The 14,971-nt window shown below is 38.3% G+C and overlaps 1 protein-coding gene across 10 annotated transcripts in view; it reads right to left on the bottom strand.

Moving 5' to 3' along the window:
* Positions 1-14,971, bottom strand: part of LOC310898856 (uncharacterized protein) — a 301,549-nt gene that overhangs the window by 231,780 nt on the left and 54,798 nt on the right. For all 10 annotated transcript variants that reach the window (XR_014583805.1, XR_014583806.1, XR_014583807.1 and 7 more), the window contains exon 2: positions 12,582-12,686. The gene's annotated coding sequence lies outside the window, so the exon portion shown is untranslated. The remainder of the gene's footprint in view (positions 1-12,581; positions 12,687-14,971) is intronic.

The raw sequence follows: 14,971 nt of genomic DNA, 5'->3' as shown, positions 1-14,971 counted from the left end.
GTACTTTGCTTCGAAATATTAGCCTACTGAAAGTTACTGATCCTTCCTTAAAGAAGGGCTTCTGTCAAGCTCTGCTCCTTGGCAAGAATTGAGTCCTCTGTTTTCTGGTTCTCCTTGTTTGAGGTATAATGGCTCTCCTAAAAATTATGAGCCTAAACCTAAACTGCCAGCTGTATGAAAACTTGTAAAAGTTGATTTCTGTCCAATTTAATCAACAGAACTGGAACATAAGGATCTGTTTCACCTGTTTCTCGTTATGAGGACATGTTGTTTTAACTATGTAGTCTCTTGCTTTTAGTTTACATTATTTTTAACCATGATTGGATCGTCCATAGAGGTATTCTTCAATGCAAGTCGTGTTTTTTTTATTGTTGTTTGGGTTTGGTTTGGTTTGGTTTGGTTTGGTTTGGTTTGGTTTGGTTTGGTTGGGGGGGGGGGGGGGATGAGGTAGAAGAAGGGGGCTAAAAGTTCTTTCCTCCTGGAATGATTTCTAGGTAGCTAAAATATGGGGCAGTCACGTTGGTTTGTAAAAGAGGTCATTAACTTTCCATATCCTTATATCTGTCAGAACAAGCTGTGCAATTAATGAGCAGTTCTTCTCCCCTCAGAGAAGAACTGGGCTCCTCTCCTTCACATATCTGAGATTCCCCTTTCCAGCAAGTTCTCTTTTTTCTCCACATCTCCTGATATGAGAAGTTAAGCAAATATGCCAATACAAGTAAAAAATCTGAAAGAAACTAAAAGAACGTAAGGCAAATAAATTTGGTATAGCAAAGCAAGCCTAATACACTTACCAGATGCTAAATAACTAGAAATGTCTACAAAATAGCCATCTTACAAGTTATACTTTTATGTACCCTATAGGAAGTTGCTTAACAGAGGCTAGTATTTTTACAAAGCTTTCTCGGTCATATTTTTAATGGCAGACACGTTTTTCCACTTTTATTTGCATGTTCTAAATCAAATCATGAGCTGAAGATTATTCAAGAGATCTTTTTCCAGCTGTTTGCCATTACAGCTCTGAGCTAAAAGTCAATGTTATAACAACAACCTGTTTTTTTTTAAGGTACCTTTAAAATATAATTTCAGCTGTTAACTTCAGGCTTCCCTTATATTCCTCATCTATGCCCACTTCTTTCCTTAAATCTGCCAACTATTCTATCTCAAAAAGTGAAAATTAACTGAGATGTTATTGCTTAAATGCATTGATAATAGTATTGTTTAGATTTAGCAGTAATTACCTATTCCCTTCTCACAGTCAAACAGGATTAGCATTAGTTTCTTGCTGATGCTTGCTCTCTCTCTGCAAACCTGTATTTCCAGCTGTGAAATAACAAATAACTAATCTTCACCCCTTCTCTACCTCCTGAATTTCCCAGAACTTTCATATGTGAAAATTAAATATCTTAAGTGCGTCTGCAGGGTCTCATCTTATTAAGACTTTTTTTAAAAAAAAATAAATAATTTCAGAGACCTGTAATGTCAATTGTATGTATGGAGGGAAAAGAAATGGAGTTGATAGAGTAAGAACAGATCGCTTGAAAAGGAATCTAATATTGAATAGTATTCTGTTTTTTTCAGGTAAAAGTCAAAACTTAAACATGCACATTAAAACAAAACACCTCTGCCTAGCTTGAAAAATGTATTGATCTCATTTTTTCGCATGCTTAGCCTGTTTCTCATATTGGTTCAGAGCTGTTGGTGAAAGATGTTTTCTTGGATTGATGGAGGAACTTCACATCATCTATAAAGACTCCAGTTACTCCCATATATTGTCCTCGCACCCATCTCTCCCAGCAGATACAGGTCCTCTTATATTTGTGAGTGGAAAAATAAACTTCTTTTGGTAAGTCCTGCATAAGCAGGTCTCTGTTCATTTGAATAAGTTACATATGTGCTGTCTACCCCCACAGAGTGAGTTGCAGAACTGAAGTATCCATCAGTCAAGTATAAAGAAGCTCTTCATCCCCTTTAATATTGCAGTTATTTTTTAGGGTTTTGCAGCTACATTTTATGAACTTTTTTCAGCAAATAAAGCTGCCTACAAAGCAAGGTCCCTGTAAATTTTCATTTCCTTCATTTTAGCTGTTTCTTAAATTGTTTTTGAAGAATTAGCAGAAACTGCTGTCAGTGAGAGAAACCAGTGGATTGCATAAACAAACTTAAATTTTACTACCATTGGTTGAAAATGTGAATAAAATCTATTTCTTTCAAATGCATGATTTTTTTCCAGCCAGATCTGACCTCTGGCTGAGTCACCACTATGAGTCCTGTGATTTCCAAAAAGGAGTAAATCAGCTTTCAACAGTGCTAGAATCATCACGTTGCAGCACTGACATTATCGGCCAGTGACAGTGTAGTCTGATGATGTAATCCTTCTAACTTTGTCTTACACTGCTGCACCCGAGCACCCTGCCTATACAGGTACAGGGGCAGACCGACTGCATTTCCAGCTCTGTCATCGCTTGTTGGTGCGTAAACACCCACCAACCACTGCAACTCCAATGAAATGTGGTTTTGAAACATTAATTACTGCTGATAAATATAGAGGGAGAAAAATACTTGAAAGCAATAGTTAATGTGCAAATAGAATGCACATTAACGTTCATCTGAAATCAGTACATATTTTCTTATTCATAAACATTAAGCTATGATATTTGATCGTATTTTTAGTGGGGTTATGGAGAAAAGTGTGTCACTTTTCTTTACCATTTTATTTTGCATCTTATTTCACACACAAAATTAAATTTAAAATGAAGCCTCAAGAAACATAGTCGCTTCCTGACCAAAAAAAAAAAAAAAGGCATGCAAAAAATTCTGTTATGGAAAATCAAAAATATGGAATTGTGATTTGAGCAGCACTTGGGAGGGAAGGTACTGTTATTTTGATAACCGCAGGACATCCGTAAGGCTCAAAAGAAAATAATAGGGATTACAACAATTCTCACTTCTTCTTCACACCACTTCAGAAATCTACAAATAAAAATGAGGATATCTGCTCTTAGGAACCTGGAATTCAAATAGACCAGAAGAGGCACCAGTACTATGCCACTTAGTTCATTACTTGTACAGCAGCTACGATCTTGTTTTTTTAACATGGGAGATGCCTCCAGGCAGATATTACAAAGAATTCCAAAACCAAAAGTACAATTAGGCCCAAGGCCAACAGCCTGAAGCATGACTCAGTCAAGGGACATCAGATCACAGATCAATATCTCTGGTAAAAAGAATAAAAGCAGAATGAAGCAGGCTGCATACAAGAAAAAAAAAAAAAAGTAACGAGTAGCAATATCTTCCTAGCCTCAGTTTGAAGAGGACAATAAATTGAGAAGTGTGATTCAACAGTCATATGTTGATATTATTGCTATATTCTTCTGGGAGAAATTCCTTAAAATCAAGCTACGACCAGGCTATTTAATGCCTCTCTATTAACTGCAAACCGTAAGTGATTTAATGTAATTTTATCTTCAGACTCTGTAACTACAGAACCATATACATAACTTTACCCATGTGAATCGTCTCAAAGATTTAAGCAGGATTATACATATAATGAATGCATGGCCAAAACTGATCTGAAAGGAAGAAGTAAACCGTAGCATGAATAAATAATGCTTAATGAAATGTTGGTTTTGAGGCAACTTCATGTTTTTTCAAAAGAGTTGCCAGGTTATCTGTGAGACAGCCGTGTTCAAATGCCACCAGGTGCAATCTGCTGTGATAATTTCTTTTTGCCTTCAATACCCAAGCTGCCACCTATGAGGGCAGACGCTGGATGTACCCTCTCTGGGACACAACTATCGAGTATGAAGAACTGCCTGCTGTGCAGACAGCATGCTTCACCCTATACACATCCCCTCGTAGGCTCAGCAGCAACACAAGTGGGCATTGAAAAAATGTTTCTGAAGGAGGCATGTTTCTTTTTCACTCTGTAGAAACATATTCTGCACAAAATAAGTGTTGTGGTTACAAATCTCCTTTGTTTCTGAACTTGCCTTAAGCAGCTGTTAGAGTCTTACTTCCTTTTTTGATAATTTGCTGGACTCCTGCTCACATGGGTGATGTCATAACTAAATTCCCTTCTCAGGACTCACTCCAAACCTGATGGGAAAGTAAACACTTTTGCACAATGTTTTTTGCCCTTGTTTCTCCAGTTCCTTTTGCAACACAACCAGCTTTGCTGAGCAGCAAAGCCTACTCAAGTAGATACTGTGATTGCCTGCACTAACACAAAACACTTATTCAAGAAGATTACAAAATAATGATGAAATTGTGGTATTACAGCATTGTAAATCTCATCAGTGAGTACAGAGAGGTGCTCTCAATGTAACAGATCGCTATTCCTAGTTTCTCTCTTCCCATGATCCAACTTTTCTGAATACAAGGAAACAAAAATTTGGTGTTTTAAACTTAATTAAGTACTGCAGAGGTAGCTGCTTATAATGCTTATATGGTAGTTTAGAAGTTCAGTTTTACGCCAGAATAGACAAATGAGTAGTAGATGATAAAAATGCTATTTATTGTACCAGTAACTTCTTTTGCAAACATATAGGATGGCACTTTAAATTACCTTGAGAAAGCTTGGCTGCATAAGGTTGCGCATTAGGCATTTCTGTACTGTATCAAGGATTTGGATTGGAATTGCTTAAAAGTATGAAGTGTCACAATCTGTTGAAAGGCCCAGGAAGATAGCCAATACTTTAAACATGTACATTGTTAGCAATTACTCTGCATAAAAAAATCATGAACATGAATTAATTACTACAACCAGACTAAGGATACACCAAACCCATGGGATTTAAATGTGGGGTTCAGCTGCTCAGCTGAGAGGCTCAGGTCCATGGCTGAGAAACTTGTCATTCATTGGGGCTGCAGCTTGCCTTCTTTTTGCAAACACAAAACTGAAGACTACTGAAGTTATCTCAAACTTCAACCCCATCACAAGAGCAAACCTGCTGTTGTTGCCGCAGAGCACCTTGCTTCCTGCAGTTATTCTCAGAAAAGAAAAATTGTCCCTTTTCTTCCCCCCACCTCCACACACACAAAAAAGTTCCTTTTCTGTTCCCACTTCCACACCCTTGAGGGGTTTTTGCCTTGCTCCAGTAGACTGCTGGCGTGCTCTCTGCTCCAAAAATGTGTAAGCTGGCTTCCTGCAGTACAGTGTAGTGAATGAATAAAAAGAAGAGTTGCTGTTCTCAGCTCAGATACACTGACGCTGTTTCTGTTCCCAGCATCTTAACCATGCTGTGAATTACTGAGCATATTCAGTCCTCGCACTTGCCCCAGACACCTTTTCTGAAGCAGTCTATATCATCAACTAAGTAAGTTATGCCCATATTCACAAGTGGTTCATCCAACTAGGCTCTCAAAGTATTATAAAACACATTACCATATGTATATGGCTTTATGTACAGTTATTATGTACAGCTTGATACATAGATATGTGTTAATTAAACATACTTTCTGAAAAGAACAAATCTGTACAAGCAAAATCCTTCTCTTATTGAACTTACTAGTAAATAACCTCAAAAGTAAGCCAAGGTTGGGACACGCTGAGAAAGATTTCTGAACTTTTCTCTCAATTAAACCAAGGTGAGAAGCTTTTGGGTGAGAAGCTTTATTACTCCTGAAACTAATGGAAATAAAATGGTGGTAGGTGAGAGAAAACTGTACTCCACTATCCCTGCCTTTGTGTTGTCCCTTGGAGCAAGGAAGGTACCTGAGGAGAGGAATCTGTTTTGCTTTAAAGACTGTATCTTAATTGCAGCCAGGAGAAAAAAAAATAATACACTGACAAAATATAGCTATCCTTTCTTATTTATCAGGAATACTTTAGGCATGGATAAAGCTCCATCTGAGTTATCTGTTTAGGTAAATTATCTTGGAAGGATCTTTATATTGTATAATTAGCTCAGAGCTGAGCTGCATCTCTCTTGTGGGTAGCACAGCTGGCAGCAGCACGTTGTCTCTGCACTCCTGACAGGTTGCAGGGCTCTGCTGCCCCAAGACCCTCTTCTCTGGGCCTGCAAAATATGTAATTGCTATTAACAAGGTATTGACTTTGAATCTGTTGAGCATTTTACAATTGCTATTAATAAAGTATGGATTACTGAATTTGTTAAGCGTTGAATAACCGTAGACCCGACAGCAGCCCTGTTTGGAGGTGCCTGCCTTTTAGAAGTTTCCATCCAAAAAGGAGAGAGAGTTTTTTGATGTAATTAGGTACTTGCAGGGATTAGTTGGAGAAGGAATCACCGTAAGCATTTATTATAACTCCTGTTAGAGCAGCTCCAGAGGAGGGCCACAAAAATGATCAGAGGGCTGGAGCACCTCTCCTATGAAGAAAGTCTGAGAGAGCTGGGGTTGTTCAGCCTGGAGAAGAGAAGGCTCCAGGGACACCTCATTGTGGCCTTTCGGTACTTAAAGGGGGCTTATAAAAAAGATGGAGCGCAACTTTTTACAAGGACAGATAGTGATAGGACAAGGGTGAACAGTTTTAAACTAAAAGAGGGAAGATTTAGATTAGATGTTAGGAGGAAATTCTTCACTCATATGGTGGTGAGGCACCGGAAAAGGTTGCCCAGAGATGCTCCATCCCTTGAGGTGTTCAAGACCTGGTTGGATGGGGCCCTGGGCAACCTGATCTAGTAGGAGGTGCCCCTGCCCTCCTGCCCTCCTGCCCAGGGAGTTGGAATTAGATGATCTTTACGGTCCCTTCCAACCCAAACCCTTCTGTGATTCCATGATGATTCCACAATTTTTACTGTAAGTACAAATACTTCAAAAATTATTGCTCTATTGTTCCTATTTTAGTCAGTTTAGTTTTCAAGTAATTTGAGAAAACACATCCTAATAGCTTAAAAATAGGCTTTTATAGCCAAATTTAAAAACAGCTGAAATTCTGAAAAAGCTTTATGATCTGCAGCTACAGTATACTGTAGTTACATGGAGCATTTCACCCTCAGTGTAAGTGGTTTACATTTGAAAAACAAAGTTAAGCAAAACATAGTTCTGCCTTCAAATTTCAAATGAGCTTTGGCAGGCAACATATGTTCCCCAAAAGCGCACTTTGGGGACTTAGGCCTTGACAGAAGGAAAGCACTGACAGGATGAGCAACCAAGTGATACGTTCCACCTCTGTTTTCAGTCATGCTATCATTTGCAGCATTTACAACAGCAGCAACAACAAAAATGATTATTCACAAAGCAACAGCTGTCCTTCTTCAAACTGCTCTTAAAACTCATCTCTGTCATGATGTTTACAAAAATTTGACAATGGTTAGGCAGACAACATTCTGCAATTACCACTTATTCCACAGATGAGAACCATTTCTTTCCTAACTTCTCTTTGCTTTATTTGCCTTTAAAGATGATATTTTGCTATACGTTCCAAATATGTAGGAAATAACGATAGAGACACCAGAAATTAGAAATATTTATTTTCAAAATGAAATATCCTGTTTATTATTAGATTGAGGTACAAGTTCTCAGTTATACAGATCTGAGCAAATGAAAACAGCAAATGTCTCCTGTATTTATACTAGCTAGTAATTTACTCCTAATTATGAAATTACATCTAATCATCTCTCTTAGGTAACAATACCATACTGAATAATCTGATGTGTAAAACCCGTTTTAAGCATCAAATTGAAAGAAATTCACTGAATGGTATCATAGGAATGCTAACATTCAACTACAGCTAGGAACATAATTAAGAAAATCAAGTATTTCCAGTATAACCCCAGCAATCATTTTTGGGATATATTACAATAGAATTTCAGCCAAATGAAGATCTCCTTAGGTATATTGCTAGTATTCAACAATATCAAAGAAGCTAGATTTCATCAGCTGCCTTAAAACCCCTTAGCTATTGTTGTTTCCACCACCAATCATACAAAAACAGACTTGATTTCAAGAGTAGTATGTTCACAGCTCTGGGGGTAGTGGCAGCAAGATTCATCTATCACCTTGTCTCCACCTAGTACAGATCTATCTGATAGGTGTTCTGAAAATATCTTATCATGCCGGATTTCTTAACACACAAACCGTGAGGAAATGTGGAGGTGAAAAAAGCTGTCCTAAAATGCCAGTGGTTCAAAAACTCTTCTGAATACTGGAGAACCAGGTTTGAAGTTTTGCTGAAATCTGAAGCGTCTCTCTCTGCGATCAGGATTGCTGACTCTCAAGAGAATAGCCTAATACGTAGGCCCTGGGCATGCTCTGACAAAACTGGATTTCTCTAATTCTGAATGTTCAGGGGAGGTGACAGGGAAGAAAAGGAAGGAAATGTAAATATGTCCTCCATCCATCTAAAAACAACCCAATGATCAGGGTTTTTATTCATATCAGTGAAGTGTTAGAGAGCTACATAGAATATTCTAAAGATAAAAATCTCCTCTGAATATGTATATGAGCACTTGTACAATTTTTTGAATACTTCAACAATTTCAATGGTAACCCACGAGATGCTGGACTGAAATTGTTCAAATGGTAACTAATATTCAAATAACCCATCAAAAGTGTATTTGCAACAGACTGGCATCATGAAAAGAATTTTGGATAAAGGGGAACAGACGAAGAGAAATCGTAAAGAGAACTCAGAGGAGCTGTCAAAGTCCCCCAGGACAGCTTTAGACAGAATTAGGACACCATTTGCAGGAAAAGTTGTTGTTATGGACACTGAACACTCAGCCCTAGCTCCCTGCGATGGAAGCAGCCAGAGAGGAACCCGGCTGTTCAGCTCTGATCAGAATTGAAATTACACTTAATTTTCTTGTAACCTGTTGTTTCCAAACGTTAAAAGGAAAGGTCCAGCCTCTGACCAGACTTGAATCATGAATATATGTCCAGGTGGAAGTGAAAAATCTTGGGCATTCTCTCCAGTGAATCCAAACAAAAGAGGGATATGAAGGCACATACAGGACACCTCATACCCAATCCATGGTTCAGAGACATGAGCATTAAAGAATTACACTTTAAGTTAAATACTGACACACGGCACTGGGAAGGTGCCAGGAAAGGTAGAAAGATGCCATCTGGGAGTTTTAAGTGATAGTGTGGCAAAATACATCCCTTCTGCAATGAGACGATGGCACATGGCAGCTTCACAGCTCGGGCATAGTGTTTCAGAGCTTATCTCAGCATCCCTGCTGCTGAATCTCAGTCATAAATTGCAGCACTGACTTGTGCCTGATTTTCTTGCATCTACGGTGAGGGCTGTAAGAATTTTCACTTTCTTTTCTCTCCTTTCCAGCCTTCAGAGCCCAAAGACTGGCATAAGTAATCTTACATTAGAGATTAAAAAATGGTTTTAGAAGAAATAATCAAGAGCGTGGTGTTGAATTGGGGTTGCTCAGTCTAAAGAGAAGGCTCCAGTGGAACCTTACAGCAGTCTTCCAGTACCTAAAGGCCTACAAGAAAGCTGGAGAAGGACTCTTTGTCAGGGAGTGTAGTGATGGGACAAGGGGTAATTGCCTTAAAATAAAAGAGGGTAAATTTAAATCACATGTACGGAAGAAATTCTTTACTATGAGGATGGTGAGGCACTGGAACAGGTTGCCCAGAGATGCCCAATCCCTGGAGGTGTTCAAGGCCAGGCTGGATGGGGCTTTGAGCAACCTGGTCTAGTGGGAAGTGTTCCTGATCATGGCAGGGGGTTGGAATTAGATGTCTAAGCTTCCTTCCAACCTAAACCGTTCTGTGATTCTATGATATTCTGAGTGGACAGAAACTTTCAAATTTTGCTCCAAATAAGATTGAAATTTTTATAAATTTCAGTGAGACACTGGACAATGGATGCAGATTTTTTTTTTGGGTGACAAAAAAAAAAAGGCATAATCTGGCACAAAGTCTAATGGACAATTCATTGTTAAGAACCTCCAGCGCAGATGGGTGCAGTATGCTGAAAAGCTGGACTACAAGTTCTCACTCCTCCTAATGGTTATCTTCAGACAGATTCCCATCCAGCCTGTCAGTAGCTCTGCATGACACTCTTAGGCATCTTCCAGCACATGATGTGAGCTTACTTAGCAACATGGGTGCCCAAATTTCGATAGGTAATGCAATGGCCAGGAGCTGTGGGACATAGCAGCTAACATAGCTCAAGCTCTTTGCCAGTACTTAGTCACAGGTCTCTCTTGTAGTGATACAACAAATATTTTGAACCATCTGCAGAGCATGTAGTATTGGCTAAACAGCCAATTTATCAAATGACTACATTTCAAGATTGTGGAGTCAATATACCCTGGCTTTCTGACAGAGAGTGGGAGTAGGAGGAGGAGAGTAAATTTTCCCCTTAATACTTACTAAGACTGGAGAGACATCGTTATAAATACATGTGGAAATACAAAACACCAGAAACTAGCAACCAATTAAAGTCCTTATATCTCTCTTTTTCTTATCTCTATCACAATTCTTATCTCATAAAACCTTTGACTAGAATAGGAAAGACTATTCTAAAGGCGGTAAGTGGAGTTCAAGCCAGATAGCAGATTACGAAGTCTCCAAAGGCACCCAAGGCTCTCAGAAGTAAGGATATAATTTAGAAGTTGATAATCTACCTCTGAGTGCTTCAACCACAAAACTCTCCACACTGCTCTAGGTGATCTAAGAGATACTGGAAGCAAGATAGTCACCTCAGTTCAGATATCCACAAAATTGCCTTCTTCCTTCCGGAGAAGGGAATCTTGCCATGGCAATGTACTGCACAGTACAGAGCTAGATACACTTTCCATTTCACTAGCAGCCAACATACTAGGCTGGTAAATCTAGGGTCCTCAAGTGAATTTGGTAAAATGAAGTTACAGTGCAACTCCTACTTTCACCAGAAGAAAGAAATTCAGTGATTTGGACCTTGGCTTACTATACTAACTTTTAACTGAGGCTTACTGGCTAAAAGCCAGGTAGATACCTACAGCAGCCACAGGCACAAAACATCTCTGCATCTCATTTTCAACTGTCTCTAAAATTACAGTACAATAAAACAAGGCATACTGATATGTCAAACTACAGCAATGATTTCCCTAAAACCAGAGTTAACAACACACTGCAGATTACTGGCTTGCATAAACACCTCTTCTTCAGGTGGTTTAATTCAACAAGTCATTGCAGGGCATTTTGGATCTGTGTGTATTTCAGGCAGTGGCTGTTAGGAAGCCACACAGGTCTACATGTAAATCACACAGCTGCAGCCTTCCTGGGAGAAACTAACACAAATCACACCAAGACACTCCTTGTATTAATGGAAGGAAAGGAAAGGTAAGGTAAAGCTAGGAACTACACTTTGGTAAAATAATGCTGTAGACTTAGTACATTTTTGTTAACTGAGTAAAGTTAACAGACCAGTTTCAGTTAAAGAAAATGACTGGAAATAGTGGTGCCATATTTTATTCTTTTTTTTTTCTTTTTTAAATATTCAGCCTCAGGACAGGGTAAAGCTGCTTTAATCAAAGCAGTATTTTAATTAAGATTAGACAAAGGGGAAGAGTTTTATGCATAATATCAATGTTAAAGATAGCAACACACCTGTCTGATCCAAATTCCAATTAGAATGGGCTAAGTTTGAATATGTGAGCAGGATTTGGGTTAAAGCACAAAGGTTTAAAAAAATCTTTCAAACTCATGCAAATTTAGTCACTTCAAGAAACAAGTTTCACCTGTTCTCACAAGCCTTCTGGCTTTCTGGATGAGAATCTGAGCTTCACCACTCTGAAAAAAGCAGCATGTTATGGAATCAAGACAAAAATGTTAATGCTAAGTCCAGGCATTTAAAAGCTTAAAAATGGAAATGTTATTTGAAACAGGGCATGAAATTCTGGCAACATCAGACTATCTGCTAAATCACAGCAATAAAAAATTACAGTTTCCCAAAATACAATAATTAAATAAATATATTAAGAAAACAAATGAGCCAGAATGCTCTTGTAAAAGGAGGGTGTGTGTTTTGGGGAATTTGTGTATGCAAAAATTTCTAAACTGGCATTTATAAACTTCAAAAGCAATTTTCTGAAACAAACTTTCATGGAGAGATCAAAAATCTCTCCTGTCCTGTTTCCCCTTTCCCTGTAATGCTACCTATGTCTTCTGAGCCCAACACCTAGAACTCATCTTAGTTTAGTTTAAACAAGCATTAAAATAAACCAATCCTTCTGTGTAGAGCCAAAACAGAGTTTCTCAGATTGAAACTGGCACTCGCTGAAACTGCTGAATTCAGCTGCATTCATCCACCTTTAATTAAGATTGCTGCAAGAGCAGGTATTCACAAACTGTCCTAAGCATGATCTGCTGAGGAAATCAAGTAACCAGGGTTACTTGACTGGAAATTATGTTGTATGTTAGAAAGGTAGGCAAGAATGTACTTGCGGAAGAGAAAGCTCAAATGAAAGGAAAGGAAGGCCAGAGCAGACAGATGAAGAAAAGCAGTACCCAGGCAAGACCCTGGGGAGAAGTGGAGGTGGTGAGAGCCGTAGCTGTGACTAAGTGCTTTGCTCCCTCCTGTGCACAGGGGGACACCACTTTGTACCTTTCTGACAACAAATTGCCGAGTGCCAGAGGTTAACCTGGTATCACAAAACAAGATAAGGTACCTTGAATGCTGTCCACCGCCGCAGGTTAGAGGGCTAACAAGGAAGAGGCAGTCTGAAGTCTGGGCACTTCCAGTCATTTGCATCCACCTCAAGCATATAAGTGTACTGAAAAAAATGCAAATACAATTTTAGTCATCTTCACACTGCATGCACGCACATATATAAAAATACATACGCGCGCACATGACATGTCTTTGGAAGCCATAAAAACAGATAAAACATCCTTAACTCTGCTCCAGAGCTTTCTGGAGTCACATACAATTTTACACGTGTGCACTCCGAGAGAGCCACTGACCAAAAGCTGGCACAAGAGCAATCAATCTACAAGCAGCACACAGCCAGCCCTGCCGGGGGCAAGAGGGAAACAAAACAGAGTGCTTGGTCTTGAGCATTCGTAACCAAAATGCAGGGCATAAAGAGGCAAAGGAAACTAAAGCCTCACAAACACTGAAGAAAAGGAAACAGGTGTCATTTTCCAGAACTTCTAATCTATAAAATGGAAACTTTTGATGGACATCAGATTGTGCATCCCTCGAATGAAATACAGATCTATAGCTTTTATGAAAGTAAAGCATTTCAAAGAGGGCATGGAGAAGAAAAGAAAAGACATTTTAAATATAATATCTCTCTCAGGAGGAATCTTTCGCAGTGTCAGTTCGTGACACTGCTGGAGCCTTTGATGCTACTTTGACAAATATTTTCTCTAGGGTGAACTATAAGTTGGTTTAGTTTAACCATTTTTTTTCACTTTTAGCTTATGTAGGAATTGCACTGAAATGACAACCTCTGCTCCCTCCAATCATTCAGGGATCAGAGAATAAAGACAGTTTATTTTTATTAAATTGCTACCACTTCTTATTAAGGTCACCCAGGCCATTAGCTCATGACAAAACATCTTGGTCAAAGTAATTTTAATTTTGACCTGCAAGAAAGAGCAGAATTAAATAAGATATACTTGAAAGATGGATTTATGTTGTATTTCTACATTTCCTTCTAAAAAAAAAGTAATAATAAAGCAGTTATTTGTTATTTTGACAAACTAATCAAAAGTATCCTGATATTCCCTCTTCTTTCTTCCAACTTTTGAGTTACATGTGATTCTCAAGATGTTGTTTTAAAATTTTGTCTCAAGTTCTTGGCTTAAATTTAATGTGAAAGGCAAGGCATCTCTTCATTCCACATTGCTTTGCATTCTTGAAATAGTCATCTAACATGAAAACACAGTCAGAGCTGTAATAAGCAGAGCTGCCACGATAACAGCAAGAATATCCATTTTCTACTTTTACCTTGGCGCTAATATATATAGTACACCATTTTGTTTTACACAGGATATTTAAAATCTGTATTGAGAAAAGGATAAAACAGGTGATAGTACCTGTACTGCCTGAAAAGCCTCATGGTGCACCGCCACAGTTCAAGTATTTTTTTCTCCTTTAATGCGTTAGGTTAGGAGGAGAAATTATTTCCCTGTTCAGCCAACTCAGTCACTCAATTTTCACTTCATGCACAATTCTTCTGGTCTGCCATCTCTATCTCCTCCAATTTTCTCCTTCCATTCAACTCCTGTCATTCCTTGAAGCATAATGTAATGGCAACTTACACAGTGGTATCAGAGAACATTATTTCTTTGCTCCTGTACTGTTTAACAAGGAATAGTTCTTGTATTTTTCTATCCATAACCTGGGACTTTGCTGTAAAAGGACTGCAATTGTTCAAGACTCCACTTGAACTATAAAATTTTCTCGAATAGTTACCCTAGAAATCTACATGTGTAATTGTACTTTCCACTATTTTAATGCTTTCTAAAACATGGAAACACGTTTTCAGTATCAATTGAAAACTCCTTTTTTTTCTTCTTTTTTTTTTTTTCTTTTCCCTAGTGACATAAGATGACAAATGCTGGTCCCTGCATTGCAGGATTTTATGATGATGAAGTTTTACCTACAGGAAACACTGTCACTGGTCAAGGCCAAATTTTACTCATTTAGATCTCAAGCAGCAGCTGATGTGTAAATTCATGGCTACAGTACACTCAAGGACACCAATGGAAAGATCCTGCAGTTCTGGGCTTAAAATGTTTTCAGCATTCTTAAATGATAGATATAGAGCAGATGCAAGATAAAATAGTTCAAGAGAGAAAAAAAAAAAAAAAGCTTTAAGACATTTCTCCAAACCAGTCTATTAGATATATTCTGATTTATCACAACCTGGTATGAGTAGAGAATAGTATCTTTTCTGGTTTTGTTCAGAAAGAAAGTTAAGAGAATGTAAGCACAGGTAAGAAGGTCAAAAAGTAAAGGCAAACCATATGGTTTACAGCACCATGCAAGAAAGTATTTGAGTCAGAACAGCACTTCACAAAAAGGCTTTCCTAGATTAATTTCTTTGCC

The sequence above is a fragment of the Anser anser genome (genome assembly GCF_964211835.1).
Source record: "Anser anser genome assembly, chromosome: 4".
Lineage (NCBI taxonomy): Eukaryota > Metazoa > Chordata > Aves > Anseriformes > Anatidae > Anser > Anser anser.
Note: the sequence above shows the minus strand (reverse complement) of the source record. Positions and strands in the feature narration are given on the sequence as shown.